Source organism: Salvelinus fontinalis, chromosome 28, assembly GCF_029448725.1.
Source record: "Salvelinus fontinalis isolate EN_2023a chromosome 28, ASM2944872v1, whole genome shotgun sequence".
In the NCBI taxonomy this organism is placed as follows: Eukaryota; Metazoa; Chordata; class Actinopteri; order Salmoniformes; family Salmonidae; genus Salvelinus; species Salvelinus fontinalis.
The window spans coordinates 6,724,481-6,740,877 of record NC_074692.1 but is presented as its reverse complement, the minus strand read 5'-3'; the positions used below and the strand labels follow the sequence as shown (position 1 = coordinate 6,740,877).

At 42.4% G+C, this 16,397-nt stretch overlaps 1 protein-coding gene across 1 annotated transcript in view; it reads right to left on the bottom strand.

Annotated features, from left to right (window-relative positions):
• The window catches only part of fam222aa (family with sequence similarity 222 member Aa), an 81,293-nt gene extending 65,814 nt beyond the window's left edge, over positions 1-15,479 (bottom strand). Inside the window, exon 1 of the mRNA XM_055886269.1 lies at positions 14,527-15,479. The gene's annotated coding sequence lies outside the window, so the exon portion shown is untranslated. The remainder of the gene's footprint in view (positions 1-14,526) is intronic.
• Positions 15,480-16,397: the final 918 nt, after the last annotated feature.

Sequence of the window (16,397 nt, the reverse complement as noted above, 5' to 3'; positions counted from 1 at the left end):
TGAGAGATAAAAAGTGATTACTCTGGATGCCAGTCGGGCTGTGAGGGGGGACAGCAAAATGTTTTTGCTTAGCAACCAGTCGTTATACTCAGGAGTGGATCGAGGTGATACATCCGTCGAACTCTAGTGGCTCGCCTATCTCCCCTGCCCACCGCCCACCCCCCTCCATCTCGCTGCCTTCTCCCCGTCCGAATACAAACAGAGATAAAGAACTCCGCAATCGCTCTTGACACACAAATAGGTTAACACAATAAAGCCGGCTTTGACTGGCTCACTCGAGGGAGGAAAGCAATTCCAGCAGCAGGCAGGAGGTAATAAAACAGGCGCTAGGAGAGAGAAGTGGGTGTGTTTGTCCATATGTGTCCTCATGCCATTGTTTCTATGTTCCTGACTGTACGTGAGTGAAAGCATGCACAGAGAAGCCAAGGGGCCTCAGATCTTAATATCGCAAGGATTTCTAACAGTGGGTTTAGCCTAGAAACATATACCAACTACCCCCCCCCCCCATCCCACCCTCCTCACGTGCTCTCTCACAAATCTGTCTATAGCTGAAAAATTCTAAACAGGTCAAAGTAAATGACTTTTATCTGTGCATGCCTCGGCTTTCCACTCCGTGTCCCCGGTACTAGGACCGGCAATAAAAGATCCAAATCTCCAGAGTTTTATTAAATCGTGTTGCGTTCACGCTGAGCTGGGGAAACAAAGAGGGGTGGCTTCTCCAATTACCATGCCGAACAGACATTCTTTTCTCCAGTCAGTGGAAATTGTATTACTTTTACAGCAATGCCATTGGAATTGGGTAACGGACTCAATTTTCTTTTGTCACAGACGCTAACGGTCGCTGTGTCACCCCCGTATAAGTAGTATCCATTTGCAACAATCAAGTCATGTAGCCATTGTCACACACTCCCAAAGCCAGGCTTCTGAACACATTACAATCCCTATCGCTTTGAATTATATATCTGAATTGGCTGAGCAAAATTGCAGTATGTAGTTTATTTCTGAATGACTGCATTCTAATTAAACAAAATAGAACTATGAGACATCCATACTGCTGAAGCCAATCTACAGCACAGGCCCTGAGGGCATAGGATGACCTAGGTCATTCACATAGGGCCTCAAACCCCTGTGTAAAACGGCCAATATGTAAAGAGCACTTGGCTCCCATAGCCAGAGCTAACTAATCATTAAGGAAATGAATAAATAAATGGCAGACAAAAGTTCAACCCATTTAGGTCATATGGCTATTCGCAATTTTTACAATCATTGGCTCTGTTTATTCTTGCTGACAGCTCCAGCAACCAGGTGATCAACCAATCAGCAGATGAAAAGACATGTAAAGTGCGGGCTTCTGTCAACGGAGAATGACCAAAGCATAAAGACAAAACGTCCCACAAGGAAGGGCAACTGACCAAAATCAAACAGACGGAGATTAGGATGAGATGCAGTTCCTTGTTGCATTAAAGTTTGATCTTCCTCAATAAACGAGGTGAATCAGATAGTTCCCGTTCCAGATTAAAGTACACCAGCATTGGGGGAAGATAGATTAAATCAGACGCTTGCACGAGATTAAAAATAAAAAAAAACATCCCTTGCTGCTTCTGGTATGGAAACAACTGGCGATAAAGAGTTCAGGAGATAATACGCACGCGGGAAAGCACGACAGCAAATCAAGCGGCATCCAAGCCTTCGCAACGAATCAAAGCTTCCTTCATGCATAATTGTTGATGAGGCCAAGACACACACACGGGTTTCTGGAGGAATGAATGGCCCTAATATCCAAGGCCTTAGCGCAATGCAGAGGTGTAAGGAACCCCTTTTGGCTCAAGCACACCGCCAGAATGAAAACAATTGCTATATAGCCTTTTTAATGCACTGCTGAGGTGGCTTCAGTGAGCTTTTGAGTTGAGTTATCATTGTGCTGTGTCTCCATGGTCCCCCTCTCTCCCGCTCACAATCCTTGAGATCAATGTCATCACCAGGGTGATTTGAGAGCAGCCAGAACTGTCACACATGACAAATCAATGTTACCATGAGGCAAGGCCAGAGAGGCATCGTTTTTAAAGGAGAACAAATTTGCAGTTGGAGAGCTTGTCAGATTTGTTTTATCCTCTCCCTCTTTGTTGGAAAGTTTTGGCGGCAACACGTCCTTCCTTCACTCCGACTCGATTGGTTATAAACCTAGCAATATTCTGTATTGCCGCCTCAGCAGCTGAGAGTATTTCATTCAGCCTATTGATCTTCGTTGTGCAAACCTGAAACGTACAGGATTCACATAACTATCCTTACTGGGGACAAGGATCTCTCGGAGATTCCATCTTGTATCTTAAATTCATAACTGCATTCTGTATGTTAGGGTTCTATAGGACCCTTTTTGAGAGCTGGTTAGCTTATCACCGAGTAGGAATAGAGTGTCAACTGAGCCTGGTTCCATACTGTTGGATGTGTTAGTTATACTATAGTTTCACTCTTGATCCTGATGAAAAGCCCACTGCCTGCCAATGACTATGGGTTACAGTGGATGAACACTTGTTTGGGCACATCACCAACCTGTCCTCACAGTCCAAGGCAAGGTAATCATGTCTTGAGATTACCTGAAGGCACAGATATAATAAGGCTTAGAGAACAAAACCAGCTCGCCAACACACAGCAGCCAGTGGAGACACTGCAGGGTGGCATAAGCAATCAGGACTCACATATTTTTTTCTCTGCACTCTTAAATCCAAAAAGAGCCCATGTCTTCTGTTTCTCTCACCAGTTTTCTAAAATAAAAATGTGGGTCCTAGGCCGTCAAACAGGGCAACAAGGAGACGGCTGATATCAGTAGCCAAAAAGGAGGTGATATTGGGGGTGATTATAGAATTGATAGAAACAGATGTGATAAAAACTTTGTCAACAAATTAAAAATTAAATAGAATTCGGTTGTTAGGACGACTCATGTACATCATTCTGGTCCAACATCAACCTTATCCTTTAACAACAATCATTTCAGCCTCATTAAAGACCCAAGGAACGTCAAAACCACATGCCTGAAACTTGGTAAACTGTAACATATGATCGATCGTTCCTTAATCTTCACAAGTGGGCTAGACAAACCTCCTCTCTTTTTGTGTCCTTACATTGTTTGAAAATACAGTACGAACTAGCCACATCGACCGATCCATTTCCTGTTTAAGCCGTATTGTGCTAAGGCAGCAAGATCAGGGAAGAAATAGTGTCACACAGTGTTCCATCCTTCCTGACACTACCAACCACATGGGGATATGCACATAGCACATTACCTGTACCTCAAAATGGCAAACAATACAGGGCTGCTTGTGACACAAACCAATGCTCAAGGGAACATCTTTCTTTCATTCGTGTTCATTCATATGTAAATTGTGAACACAAATAATTGTGCACACTGTAGTCGGAGCAAATATATACAGTACACCAACTTCCTTGCATGAGGAACTCTTTGATCAATATCTAATGAGATGCCGTTTGGACGCCCTTGAGAGAGAAGTTTCATGGACCTAACTCCCAAATGCCCATGTGTCACATTACATTTTTTGCCTAAATGTATTTCCTGGGAAGAAAGAAGCAACTTAATATTGTCAGTGGTTGTGGAAGCTGTGCCACAAGATGAAGATATGAAAAGCAGTGATCCTTCCCTATACAAATTATAGCCTATACAGAATAAATCAAACACCTCTATCTGGAAAACAAATGTGCTATTGCGTTGCTGGAAATATATCACAAATAATTATGTTGGCACAGTAAGCTTATTTTATATTGAAGATAAACCAACGCAGAGGATTTAAAAAATATCATACAAGGTATGTTTGCAGTGGCACTGCACACACACTGTGCTAGTTGGGTTGTTGCCTCCGGGTCTGCATTTAGACAATCAAACCATAGTGGGATATAAAAAAGATGAATACATAGAACAGGAAATTAAAGTTTAGCTATTATAAAGATATTCATGAGCAAACCTTACTAATTCCCACATGACTGCAGTTAATAAGCAAGGAGTACAGTGCATTCACGCCAATGCTATCGATCAAATCCAAATAATATTTCAGTGTTGGAAATTGAAATAGTGCTTGGAATTGCTTAGTATAACTTCTGTTTTAATATCTTGCCAAAATGTAATCTGTCCTTCAACCAATATTCTGCGCACATTAAGAAGGATACTTGTTGAAAGTTCAGCCAACGGCATCAGGTTTGTTCTGCTTTTTAGATGGTTTTGGGAAGGCAATTAATCTAAACAAAGATGGACTTTGAAAGATAGGCTAGTCTTATTGCACTTACCCAACGTAGTGTTGAGTTTACCTAGGATGGAACCGTCTTAACCTTTCACTGCAATTGGCTAAATCAGGGTCACACAGAGGGTTTCTGGGTAATCTTAAAACAAATCTACGTGGAAACAAAAGTATACACCTCAAACACATGGTTATGGGCTTAAAAAAAAATAGAAGAAACCTGTACCATGTCAGATATATAGCTAAAATGTATTAAAAAGTTTGGTTTGCATCCCAATATTACACTTTATATACATTACAGAAGGCTGAAATATAACAAAACCATTTGACATAGAAACACCGGATGTTCTGAGTTTAAAAAATAAATGTTGATTCATTATGAAAAATATGAATAACATTCCACTCGTGAGACCACTAGAGTGCTTTGATCATTCGACCACAGCTAGAATCTTTAGTTTCTACATGCATTTTTGGACTTACTGTATAAATTAACGATATACAGTGCCTTCAGAAAGTATTCATAGCCCTCGACTACAGCCTGAAAAAAATACATATTTTTTCCCCCTCACCCATCTACACATAACACCCCATAATAAAATCAAAACATGTTTTTAGAAATGTGTGCAAATTTATTGAAAATTAAAATAAAAAAAATCTCATTTACATAAGTATTCACACCCCTAAGTCTATACATTGCAGAATAACCTTTGGCAGCGATTACAGCTATGAGTCTTTCTGTGTAAATCTCTAAGAGCTTTCCACACCTGGATTGTGCAACATTTGCCCAAGTTCTGTCAAATGAGTTGTAGACAATCATTTTCAGCTCTTGCCATAGATTTAACTAGATTTAAGACAAACGGTTACTTGGCCACTCAGGAACATTCACAGTCTTCTTGGTAAGCAACTCCAGTGTAGATTTGGCCTCGTGTTTTAGGTTATTGTCCTGCTGAAAGGTAAATTCATCTCCCGAGCCAAGTATTCCTCCATTCCATGTATTTTTTTTATCCTGAAAAATTCCCCAGTCAATTACAAGCATACCCATAACATGGTGCAGCCACCACTATGCTTGAAACTGTGGAAAGTGATGCCCAGTAAAGTGTTGCATTGGATTTGCCCCAAACATAACACTTTGTATTTAGGACAAAAAGTGAATTGCTTTGCCACATTTTTTGCAGTATTACTTTAGTGCCTTGTTTCAAACATGATGCATGTTTTGGAATATGTCTTTAATTATTTTCACTGTCAATTAGGTTAGTATTGTGGAGCAACTACAACATTTTTGAGGGATCTTACAGATAATTGTATGTGTGGGGTAGAGAAGAAAAAAAAATCATGCTAAACACTGACATTTTGGGGTATAAATGTAATCCATTTTAAATTCTGTTAGAGTCAAGGAATGTGAATACTTTCTGAAGGCACTGTATGCCAATTCATTCTTGAAGAATAGAAATGCCTCAACCGCTTAGTTTAACTGTTGTACCCCCATCAGAACCAAAAATGCTTTACTCTGAAATGTAAACAAAACACTGTACAGCCTCAAAACATGGTTCAAACTATACATTTAATACCATTGATGGCCAGTGCATTAATCCACAGTGCTGTCTGATTTTGAGAGTGGTTACATTTCTCCAGGCCAATCCCTCAGCATTTTAGCCTAACAGGGGCAGGGAGATTTCTTTGTTATGGTTTCATTTAAGGATGAATTGAATTTATAAAAAATTACAATAGAAACCTTGCTTTAGTTATTTTCTTTATGGATTTAGAATCCTGTGAATGAGATTACGACAGTAAAAACAATCAGCTGGGATATTTATTTTTGAATAAAATATGTCAGGATACTTAGTATCAAAATCCCAATTCCTAAGTAAACACTTTAAGGCCGCCATGTTTATTTTCAGCCTTCAGAGCAGGTAAGAGTCATGATATTTAGTTAAAAAAACAGAGCCAAAACAAAATCCAGGAGGTAAATCACTGACCTAGCCTACATATTAGGCTGTCCTTCTAGCACCAGTAGCTAGCCCCATCCTCCCCAGCTACCATCATGTTGAGTTAAGGTAAGGATTATGCTGGGGAGACTATTTGTTTTCGGTGAAGAGCAGCCGCAGCGCTAATATGAACACAATTTGCTCAGCGGGTCGTAGACGCCGAGTGGAGGAAGTAAATGAGGCGGCTCTGCCCCCTCAGGTGAAGCCTCGGCCTCATACATCACCCAATGTTTTATTCAATAGTAGCAAACAGGCGCCGTGCTATGCTATAGCAGGTGCCGCACAGGGCTGGTGACTCTAGGAGCCTGGCCCTGGATGTAGAGGGGCCCCGTGTTAGTTTATCAATGAGCAAGCGAGGGAAGGGAAAAGCTTCACTCTGCTCAACTGAAGGCTTCTCCACTATCCAGCCACTGAAACAATGCAGAGATTGCTTAAAGTATCTAAGGCCTGAAGTGGTCTATGAATAAATGGATTATCCAGAAGTATTAGCTAGCCACAAACTTCAGGATTTCCACATTGGGAAAAAAAACGATTTGCTTAAATTAGGGTTTGTGTGTCCATTGTAATGGCTGCAATGGAACCAAACACATGGAAACAACGCATTTGATTCCATTCCATTGATTCAATTCCAAACATTGCAATCAACCTGTCCTCCTATAGCTCCTCCCACCAGCCGCCTCTGGTGTGTGTGCGTGTGCGCCCTAATGGTCCCCATGTTAAATCCTAAACAGATAAAAAATATAATATAAATGTTTCCTGTCACCTGCTGTTTACAACACGTTCTAATTAAGCAATAAGGCACAAGGGGGTGTGGTATATGGCCAATATACCACAGCTAAGGGCTGTTCATGGCCATATACCACAAACCCCCAAGGTGCATTATTGCTGTTATAAACTGGTTACCAACGTAATTAGAGCATTAAAAATGATGAAATAGTATGAATAAATTCATCAAAATAACATTTACGAAAATGTCAATGTGTTGGTAACATATTGTATAAACGGGTCTAACACCCGTGTCAATATATCCTCCACACACAGGCATTATTACTTAAATAATGCCAGAGAAGCTGGTGTCGAGGAAATATTGACACGGCTGTTAGACGCGAGACTGTCGCAACAACGGGGGTTTGTAGAAACATTACAGACTGTCTCCTGACAAACATTTTGCAACATTGTTCCAATATTGAAATTCGATCTCCACTGTCCTGCTGAGAATGTAGCGTCAGGACAAGACTCATCTTTTCTCAGCTAGTCGAAATTATGAATCGGCATAATTCGGAAAGTATTCAGACCATTTACTCAGTACTTTGAAGCACCTTTGGCAAGGATTACAGCCTCAAGCCTTCTTGAGTATGAAGCTACCAAGCTTGGCACACCTGTATTAGGGGAGTTTCTCACATTCTTCTCTGTCGATCCAGTCAAGCTCTGTTAGGTTGGACAGGGAGTGTTGCTGTACAGCTACTTTCAGGTCTCGGGTTCAGCTATGTTCGATCGGGTTCAAGTCCGGGCTCTGGCTGGGCCACTTAAGGACATTCAGAGACTTGTCCCGAAGCCACTCCTGCATTGTCTTGGCTCTGTGCTTAGGGTCGTTTCCCTATTGGAAGGTGAACCTTAACCCCAGTCTGAGGTCCTGAGCACTGGAGCAGGTTCTCGTCAAGGATCTCTCTGTACTCTGCTCCGTTCATCTTTCCCTTTATCCTGACTAGTCTCTAATTCCCTGCCACCACCATAATTCACCATTGGAATGGTGCCAGGTTACCTCCAGACGTGACGCTTGGCATTCAGGCCAATGAGTTCAAATCAAATTTGTCACATACACATTTAGCAGGTTTATTGCGGGTGTAGCAAAATACTTGTGTTTCTAGCTCCAACAGTGCAATAATATCTAACAATAAACACAACCTAAAATTAAAAGAGCGGAATTAAGGAATATATATATATTAGGATGAGCGATGTTGGAGTGGCATAGAATAAAATACAGTAGAATAGAATACAGTATATACATGAGATGAGTAAAAGCAAAAATATGTAAACATTATTAAAGTGATCAGTGATTAAGTCCATGTATATGGGGCAGCAGCCTCTAAGGTGCAGGGTTACGTAACTGGGTGGAAGCCGCCTAGTGATGGCTATTTAACGGTCTGATGGCCTATAGATAGGAAGCTGTTTTCAGTCTCTCGGCCCCCGCTTTGATGCACCTGTACTGACCTCACCTTCTAGATGATAGCGGGGTGAACAGGCAGTGGCTCGGGTGGTTGTTGTCCTTGATTATACATTTGTCCTTCCTGTTACATCGTGTGCTGTAGGTGTCCTGGAGGGCAGGTAGTTTGCCCCCAGTGACACGTTGGGCAGACCGCACCACCCTCTGGAGAGCCCTACGGTTGTGGGCGGTGCAGTTGCCATACCAGGCTGTGATACAGCCCGACCGGAGGCTCTCTATTGTGAATCTGTAAAAGTTTGAAGGTTTTAGGTGCCAAGTCAAATTTTTTCAGCCTCCTGAGGTTGAAGAGGCTCTGTTGCGCCTTCACAACACTGTCTGGTTGGACCATTTCAGATCGTCAGTGATGTGTACACCGAGGAACTTGAAGCTTTCCAACTGCTCCACTGCGGTCCCAACGATGTGGATAGGGGCGTGCTCCCTCTGCTGTTTCCTGAAGTCCAAGATGAGCTCCTTTGTTTTGTCTACATTGAGTGAGAGGTTATTTTCCGGGCACCACACACCCAGGGCCCTCACCTCCTCTCTCTAGGCCGTCTCGTCCTTTTTGGTAATCAGGCCTACTACTGTTGTGTCGTCTTTAAACTTGATGATTGAGTTGGAGGGGTGCGTGGCCACACCATCATGGGTGAACAGGGAGAACAAGAGGGGGCTGAGCATGCACGCTTGTGGGGCCCCTGTGTTGAGGATCTGCAAAGTGGAGGTGTTGTTTCCTACCTTCACCACCTGGGGGTGGCCCGTCAGGAAGTCCAGGACCCAGTTGCACAGGGCGGGGTTCAGACCCAGGGCCCCGAGTTTAATGATGAGCTTGGAGGGTACTATGGTGTTGAATGCTGAGCTATAGTCAATTAATAGCATTCTTACATAGGTATTCCTCTTGTCCAGATGGCATAGAGTAGTGTGCAGAGCGTTGGCAATTGCATCGTCTGTGGACCTATTGGGGCGGTAACCAAATTGAATCTAGGGTGTCAGGTAAGGTAGAGGTGTTATGATCCTTAAACTAGCCTCAAAGCACTTCCTGATGACAGAAGTGAGTGCAACGGGGCAAAAATGATTTAGTTCAGTTAACTTTGCTTTCTTGGGGACAAGAACAATGGTGGACATCTTGAAGCAAGTGGGGACAGCAGACTGGGATAGGGAGAGATTGAATATGTCCATAAACAATCCAGCCAGCTGGTCTGCACATGCTCTGAGGACACCTTCTGGGCTGGCAGCCTTGCGAGGGTTAACACACTTAAATGTCTTACTCACGTCAGCCACAAAAAAAGGAGAGCCCACGGAGTGCCCACAGTCCTTGGTAACAGGACGCGTCGTTGCACTGTTATCCTCAAAGCGGGCGAAGGTGTTAAGCTTGTCCGGAAGCAAGACGTCGGTGTCCGCGACGTGGCTGGTTTTCTCTTTGTAGTCCGTGATTGTCTGTAGACCCTGCCACATGAGTCTTGTGTGTCTGAGCCGTTGATTTGCGACTCCACTTTGTATCTATACTGACGTTTTGCCTGTTTGATTGCCTTACTGAGGGAACAACTACACTGTTTGTATTCTGCCATTTTCCCATTCACCTTGCCATGGTTAAATGCGGTGGTTCGGGCTTTCAGTCCTGCACGAATGCTGGCATCTAGCCACGATTTCTGGTTAGGGTAGATTTTAATAGTCAGTGGGTACAACATCTCCTATACACTTCCTGATAAACTCAGTCACCGTATCTGTGTATTTGTCAATGTTATTCTCAGAGGCTACGCGGAACATATCCCATTCCGCGTGATCAAAACAATATTAAAGCGTGGATTCCGATTGGTCAGACCAGCATTGAATAGTCCTCATCACGGGTACTTCCTGTTTGAGTTTCTGCTTATAGGAAGGGAGGAGCAAAATGGAGACGTGATCAGATTTGCAGAAGGGAGGGTGGGGAGGGCCTTGTAGGCATCCTGGAAGTTGAAGTAGCACTGGTCGAGTGTTTTAGCAGTGCACGTACTACAGTCAATGTGTTGATAGGACTTCAGTAGCGTTTTCCTCAAATTTGCTTTGTTAAAATCCCCCAGCTACAATAAATACGTCCTCGGGATATGTGGTTTCCAGTTTGCATGAAGTCCAGGGTAGTTCTTTGAGGGCCGTTGTGGTATCAGCTTGATGGGGAATATACACGGCTGTGACTATAACCGAAGAGAATTCTCTTGGGAGGTAATACTGTCAGCATTTGATTGGGAGGTATTCTAGGTCGGCTGAACAAAATGACTTGAGCTTCTGTATGTTATCACAATCACACCATGAGTTGTTAATCATGATACATACACCCCTGCCTTTCTTCTTCCCGGAGAGTTCTTTATTCCTGTCTGCGCGATATGGTGAGAACCCAGCTGGCTGTATGGACAAAAGACAGAATATCCTGGGAGAGTCATGTTTCCTTGGAACAGATTATGTTACAATCCCTGATGTCTCTCTGGAAGGAAATTCTCACCCTGAGCTCGTCTACTTTATTATCCAGAGACTGAACATTAGCAAGTAATTTACTAAGAAGTGGTGGATGGTGTGCGCACCTCCTTAGTCGGACTAGAAAGTCCACTCCGAATACCTCTTTTCCACCAGTGGTGTTTTGACTCAGTCTCCGGAATCAGTTCAATTGCCCGGGGGGTTACGAACAAAGGGTCCAATTCAGGAAAGTCACATTCCCGGTCGTAATGCTGGTGAGTTACCGCCGCTCTGACATCCAAAAGTTATTTTGCAAAAAAACATTTCCTGGGCTCATAATGTATGAAATAACACACAAAAACAAAATACTGCAAAGTTGCTTAGGAGCTAGAAGCAGAGCTGCCCTATCTGTCGGCATCATCCCAATCCAAACCTTGATTTCATCAGACCAGAGAATCTTGTTTCTCATGGTCTGAGAGTCCTTTAGGTGCCTTTTGACAAACTCCAAGCGGCCTGTCATGTGCTTTTTACTGAGGAGTGGCTTCCGTCTGGCCACTCTACAGTAAAGTCACGATTTGTGGAGTGCTGCAGGGATGGTTGTCCTTCTGAAAGGTTCTCATCTCCACAAAGTAACTCTGGAGCTCTTTTAGAGTGACCATTGGGTTCTTGGTTACCACCCTGATCAAGGCCCTTCTCCCCCGATTGCTTGGTTTGGCCAGGTGGCCAACTCTAGGAAGATTCTTGGTGGTTCCAAACTTCTTCCATTTAAGAATGATGGAGAACACTGTGTTCCTGGGGACCTTCAATGATGCAGACATTTTTTGGTACCCTTCCCCAGATCTGTGCCTCGACACAATCCTGTCTCGGAGCTCTGCGGGCAATTCCTTTGACCACGTGGCTTGATTTTTGCTCTAACATGCACTGTCAACTGTGGGAGCTTATATAGACAGGTGTGTGCCTTTCCCATTCATGTCCGATCAAGTTAGAAAAACATATCAAGGATGTTCAATGGAAACAGGATGCACCTGAGCTCAATTTCAAGTCTCATAGAAAAGAGTCTGAATACTCATGTAAATAAGGTGTTTATTTTTAAATACAATTAGCTGGGGCTGAGGTCTAGTTTCCTGAATTTCTGCTGACTGATGTGCCCAAAGTAAACTGCTTGTTACTCAGGCCCAGAAGCCAGGATAAGCATATACTTGGTAGCATTGGATAGAAAACAGTTTAAATTTTCTAAAACTGAGACTATAACAGAATTGATATGGCAGGCTAAAATCCCAAGAAAATCCAACCAGAATTATTTTATTTTTAGCTCCCAGGCTCTTATTATGGAAACCTATTGTTTCTATGTACATCCGTCTCCGAGATTGAAAATCCTATGGCTTCCACTAGATGTCAGTCTTTATTCAAGGTTTCAGGATTATTTTTTGAAAAACAAACAAGTATTGAGTATTTGTTAGGGGAACACCTGAAGAAAATCAGTCTTTCGGCGTGCGAGGGAGTCAGTCTTTCGGCGTGCGAGGGAGTCAGTCTTTCGGCGCGCGCTTATGAATTTTCCTTTCCTATTGAACATACTACTTTCCGTATGAAATATTATAGTTTATTTACATTTTAGAGTACCTGAAGATTAAATAGAAATGTCGTTTAATTAATTCATTTTAGAATAAGGCTGTAACGTAACAAAATGTGGAAAAGGTCAAGGGGTCTGAAAATTTTTCAAATGCACCATGTACAAAGAAGTATCAATAGAAAAACAGGTCAAACGAAAGTAAATGCAGGATGTTTTTCCATCGGCAAGGACTGGGAAACTGGTCAGAATTGAAGGATGCGCTAAATACAGGGAAAGTGAGGGAAACTTGTTTCAGTCTCCCAGAGACTTGAGACTGGGACAGAGGTTCACCTTCCAGCAGGACAATGATCCTAAGCATAATGCCAAAGCAACACTTGAGTGGTTTAAGGGGAAACATTTAACTGTCTTGGAATGGCCCAGTCAAAGCCCAAACCTCAATCCAATTGAGAATCTGTGGTATGACTTAAATATTGCTGTACACCAGCATAACTCATGCAACTTGAAGGAGCTGGAGCAGTTTGCCTTGAAGAATGGGCAAAAATCACAGTGGCTAGATGTGCCAAGTTTATAGAGACATACCCCAAGAGACTTGCAGCTGTAATTGCTGCAAAAGGTGGCTCTACAAAGTATTGACTTTTGGGAGGGGGGGGGGGGGGTGAATAGTTATGCACGCTCAAGTTCTGTTTTTTAGTCTTGTTTCTTTCACAAGAAAAAATATTTGGTATCTTCAAAGTGGTAGGCATGCTGTGTAAATCAAATGATACAATCCCCCCCAAAAAATATGTTTTATTCCAGGTTGTAAGGCAACAAAATAGGAAAAAATGCCAAGGGGGTGAACACTTTCGCAAGCCACTGTAAGAGCGTTGCCATTAAGAAAGGACGACTGACTCGCATCCATAGATATAGAACAACAAAAAATGGGTCCATCTCAAACAACCTAGCTAACTGATAGAATGAATGGCCAGCAGGTTTGGCTAGCATCTATAGATGTATCGGGACTAGGCCAATAGTTTTGTTGAGGGATGAAATAGTAGCCTATGAATACATTTATCAAAATGTATTTAATACTTTGGTAACCCTTTGTGGGAAAGCTATTGTATACTCAAAGTTGTGTTAAACGACTTTGGCACGCTGTGCTAATCTAAAGTAGCCTATGGGGCCATGCCCCAAAACCTATGACCGCAGCACAGCGCTTCTAAAAATAAATCGTTTAGCACGCCCTCTCATTAACAATTGCTTTAATCTGAAACATTCAGACGATTTCCCCATTTTAGATTAGAGATAGTTAAAATGCGGATTTAGTCTTGGAAACTGTTCTTAGGCACATTTACTCCTCTGGCATAGTTTATACTTAATAGCTACATCGAATGGGACAGTGGTAGGCCTACCGGTAACACTAGGCATAGGTTACAAGGACCAACTGAAAAAGTTCTGAGGAATTACTCACTGGTGATGCTCTTTCATTTGAGGAAGAGAACATCGGAGAGCTCTGATCAACATCAGTGTATGACATTAACTATTTACAGAAACGCAGCGCCAGTTACACTTACGGAGAAATCTTTAATTTCCGGTGAAACTATATTTACCCACGGCTGATTAAAAATTATATGACGCACGGGGGCATACAGAAAGGAATTTCACACCCTAATTCTGAGCCTACTGTGCCAGTGCCTTGCATAGCCCACTTCCCGGCAATATACTTAATTGCTCCCAATCCTTGAAATACTACACATCAAAGCAGATCCTAAAGCCATTCAGTAACTGACATCGATTTTACAACGCTTCCTTTATTGTAGGTTAGACTATGCATGAAAACAAAGGTTTTCTAGCTATCCTATCCCAGAATCCTATCAACATCTATGCACCGTAGACCGAGCATTTTACATCCTCATTCTATTTTCTTACAACACTATCCATAAATTGTTATACACTGTGATGTCCTTCACTCCATCCATCAATTATGATATGCGGACATGTCGCCAAATGACCCAAACTGCCACTAGGCTGCAACAAAATCCCAAATTTACGCAAGCGATGAATTTATTACTAGGCAGATATGGTTTTGGCAGGTGAAGATTTAGTTAGAAAGGGGAACATATTTACCATAAATTGTTTCGTATTGCAGACTAGAATCCCATGCAGGTTAACTGGCGTTGAGCGGTCTGCTTTCAGAGCGTTGCCGTCCAGAGAGTAATCAAAAACGTTTCATCCCACTCTCCAAAACCACAAAACCACTCGTCGTTGATCAGCAATACAGTTTATTCTGCTTTTTTCAGTAGAGTGAATCGGATTCCAAACCGGAAAACCCAATAGTTAAGATAATTGCTCTTTCTGTCAAGGAACAATATTGTAACTGATACGTTTCGTTTCCTGGACTGGACGACGGTGTATTAAAATAACAGGTCGGCAAATCCAGGAGCGTTGCGTGTCAATCTCTCCAGTTAAACGGTGGTTTCACCTAACGCATAGCATACTCAACCTTTCGCCCTCCGAAACAAAGTAGCCTGTCAAAATTATCCGCTTTCGTGTTCTTTCTTCTCCTCGTTTCCTGGATAATATCTCCAAAAAGCCTTGTCACAAAACAGAATTGTCAATCCAAAATAATTGATATTATTTAGGCTATTGGCAAAGTGTTTCGCCTATTTAGTCTAATGAATCTGGATTTGTCAAAAAGACAAAATGTTTCAACGTAGTCTATGGCACCGAGTAACCGTACAGATTCCAAAGCTTGGCTTTGAAACAAATGCAGCTGTTGGAAATAAATGAATAGGTGCAATTAAATCCTGGGCGATGAAGCTCTTTTCGTCTTTTACACTTTCTCTGGCGATGTCTGGGCTAGAGCCTATCAGAAACCTCTGTCCTCCCGGTTACAGACTCGGATTTCCAATTGAGGTGACAAAACAAGCTCTAAACATTGCTCTGCGTTGTTCCTCTCTTTCATCTAAATACCAAGCGATATCGATAATGTTAGTCTGTTTCAGGCAGCTCACTGCGCTTCGAGATGCTGTCCTCTCCGTATGCCGAGCTGCCCAAACTGACAATAACCGGAACGATGCAGACTCTCCCAGCTCTTCAGACCGCCCACCAACCAATCATTGCACTGAGGGAATTGAAACGTTTGCACGGGTTAGCCTATCATTGGTAATTGGGGATTGTTACCACGGTGACGCCGTCAGCGTCCAGGCGTCTTTATTGAAACCACGTTGTTTATTCGCGGAAAATCTATCCAATTTAATGAAATTAGTAGACTAGTTGCCTAGAATGCAGAGATTCAGTCTAGGCGCCTAGACTGCACATTGTAAATAAGAAACGTGAATCCGTTTATTATAGCCCCTATAATAAACGGAATACAAGGCTTGACCATTCTCTCTTTATTATAGGCATAATAAAGCCCTCATAAGGGTCTCCTAATTTACGAAGGAGAAGCCATATACAGTAAATGTAGGCCTATTGTGTGCTTTAAACTCGTATTACAATTAGCCTATATATGTAACAAACTGTCTCATGGTTTTCACCATTTTTCAAACAAATGCCAGAGCCTGCTGCTGTGAACACTAAATAGGCATAGCCTGGCAACATAGGAGAGAGCAACCCAACCCACATGTTAAAAATCATCTGTTAACCTTTCCCATTTTTTGAAATACTTTAATTAAGACATCTTATTACATGTAGCATCCACAATAAAAATGTAAATTAAATAACGTACTCTGTCCACTTGAATTTGACCCCAACACCTTCTTGTCTATCCATCATTGGAATTCTGCTTGCTAAAATGCATTCCACATTTAGGAAACTATCTTAATGAACACAGGGAGCTACATGGAGTTTGCAGTGAGTGACGTGAGGGCATCTCCACAAGCACTCTGTCCAGCCGGCAGCCCGGCACACACATGCAGACCCTGCTGAAACACACAAAAGCAGTACAGGCAATCACATCATGGCCTCTCATAATAAGCTGACGCTGGGAAGTGGGT